Source organism: Palaemon carinicauda, chromosome 4 (assembly GCF_036898095.1).
Source record: "Palaemon carinicauda isolate YSFRI2023 chromosome 4, ASM3689809v2, whole genome shotgun sequence".
In the NCBI taxonomy this organism is placed as follows: domain Eukaryota; kingdom Metazoa; phylum Arthropoda; class Malacostraca; order Decapoda; family Palaemonidae; genus Palaemon; species Palaemon carinicauda.
In genome coordinates this window covers 145,830,737-145,833,814 of record NC_090728.1, presented here as the reverse complement: position 1 = coordinate 145,833,814, position 3,078 = coordinate 145,830,737, and positions in this window count along the sequence as shown.

Here is a 3,078-nt window from a genome sequence, read left to right as displayed (position 1 = left end):
ACTTCCCGTAAATTAATTGACACTGAAATTAAAACAAAAAGTGAAGCCTTTTAGTTCAAAATATGAGTCTGCAAAATTCTCTTTGATCATTGAATAAAAAATAAGTTACATTTAATAAATAATAATCGTTCAACTTTTGACCTTAAACTCTATAAGCTTTCAAACACTAAAGCATAGATTTGTCTGATCCATCGTCAGCATCAAATGTTTTCGGTGTTTTTCTTTTATCAGAGATTTTTCAAAGTCTAGACTCATGTTGCACAGAGGGAGGCTGCTATTTTTATTGCTTCGTATGATGTTTGTGAGTACAAAGTTCATTCAATGGAATTTGCTATATAGCAAAATACTGAACATATCCATTTGCATAAACATGTAATTAAATAAGGTACAGTACCATTCACATTAAGAAAAAATAAGCATAGAATAAATATTCTCGTAATTTTTTTTACAAAAATATTTTGCTGAAAAACATGAAAGGTCATAACAGGATAAAAATACATTGCCATCACTGATTGATGATCGAGAAGACATTGACCTATATCTATGTTTACTTCCACCACGGAGTACTAGAGGCATCGCGTGTCCAAAATAAGGAAAATATTTTCCTTAGATTTTTTTTTGCGTGTGATTCCAGAGATTGGAAAAATGAAAACTTTAACAAACAAGAAGAAGAGAATTAATATAAACTAGTATACACACACAGACACCGGACACACTTATGCTATAATATAGGGGAGATTTGTGACGATGAAAGAATAGAAATTGAAGCTATGACTGCTAGCAATTTGCTTTCAAAAATTTTCAGGCCAAGAAATCAAAGAAGATTAATTTAAACTATTCAAAAGTTATTACTAATGATAACTACTCAGAGTAGTATAGAAACTGTTGGGGATAATAACCTAGGGTTGCCGAATAATGGAAGTTGGATGAATAAAGATATGACGATAATATGATAAAACTGCAAATCACGAAAGTAAATATCGACCAGATTCTTTTGAAATTGCGTCAACAGAACACAAGAGGTTACAATAAAACCTAAGGCATAATTGGATACTTGTCCTTCCACACGTGTCTTGCTATGGCAGTCTCTACCCGCAGATTTTCTTAGTTCGCCAACCCATCGTTTTCTCTTCCTTATACACAAACACACACACGCACATACACACACACATACACACACACACACACACACACACATATATATATATATATATATATATATATATATATATATATATATATATACATATATACATTACAGATATACATGTATACACACACATGAGAGAGAGAGAGAGAGAGAGAGAGAGAGAGAGAGAGAGAGAGAGAGAGAGAGAGAGAGAGAGAGAGAGAGCCTAATACGTGCTGGGATAAGTGTGAAAGGTGTTCTATAAAGATCTTGATATCCCGGGAAGGCGAGAAAGCCTTCAGGACAGAAGCGACATTTATATGATAGAGACGAGGGGTTCCCACTACCCACTACCCAGGGATGAGGTATTACTTATGCGGCTCTGCCATGGATGTTTGAAAGGTATTAAAGCTGCCAACGCTGTTATTCAAACCAAGACGAATTTTGTTAGTGATACCGCTTTGGAGTTTCATAGAAGTTACCACCGCTAGGGAGGGACACTCCAGAAGAACAGCGAATTTTTAGCATATTAAATGAAAATTTATCTAAGTGTGATCTGTATAATACATCAAATTCCTGTTGCTTATTTTAGATTAAAATCCTCGAAAACTTTCAAAGATAATGGTTAGCAATTCCTATTTCGAACTTCTAACAAGCAAACTGCAAGCTGTCAAAGCCTCTTAGTGCTTCTTTCATATGCAAATGATCAAGGAAAGACCGTGTTGTCTCTCGTACGTTTTCCAGAAAATTGTCTTTCCTTGCATTTCTTGGCTTACTTCACAGGCTTTATTAACCAGCAAAGAATTCCTACAGATTTCCATCTATTGCCAGATCAACGAAAACTGGGCAACATAAATTTTCCGCCCAAGACTTTACTGGAGTCTCTCCGTCATGTCTCATCTCAAAAGCTTCTTCTTATCTAAACAGAAACAGAACACAACAGAAGAGATTCTGAAGATAGATTTTCGTGCAGTCAGACGTCTGTCTGGCATCTGATATTTCTGCTGCTTCTCCTGGTCATCGTCTTGTTATTTTTTCTTTTTTATTCTGTCTCAGTATTTCCTGCTTTTCTTTCGCATGGTGATCTCCTTGGTTTATCTACGCTAAGCCCCACCCACCCTCTTTCGCTCTCTCTCTTTACAAATGACAGAGATGACACATCGTTTCCTTACAAGCAAATAAATACTATTGCCAATAGGAATGTGATTCGTTACATGTACTGAAATCTTATGATGCTAAGTTAGTTGTCGTCTTAAGTAATCAGTTTCTACAAATGCAGCTTACTTAGATTATTAGAACATTCATATGGAAGCTATTCTAAATTTTAACTTACCACACACTGACCCATATGCAAGCTATTTGTCGGAAATACACACGAGCATCATACACAGTTATATATACATAAATACAAGCATGATTATTTTGATTGAAAGTTAACATTAAAAACTTTACTTCTTACTGCAATTCATCACTCATGTAACGAAAAAAAAGAACAAGAAAGAGAGATGAAGAAAAACAAGAAAAAGGGAAAGATACTACCCTACGTTAAATAATTTCAAACTTTAAATCCGTCATTCAAGTTTCGTTTGAAAAAGTGAATCAATACTTCCTTTATATGTCGTTCGGAAGATCCATACTTTTGATTCTATTCAGATAAACTTAAGGAATTAGGTCGGAGTGAGATAAAAGATAGACAGAGAAAACAATCATTACGGTAGAATATGATTTCAGTAATGGTGTATAAACTAAGAGGCAACTCCACGATACGCGGAAAATAGCCAGAAAGGGCAGTTTTAATGTTGTACGCTGTATTTTCCTATAACCGATCTGTTTTCCCCTAAAGTTTTAAGCTTTATTATCACTTATCAGTGATGTCAGACGAATGAGTAATCTGTTTCGAAGGCTTGAGTTAAGTTACCTCTCCAGCGACTGTAATTATCAAGTTGGAA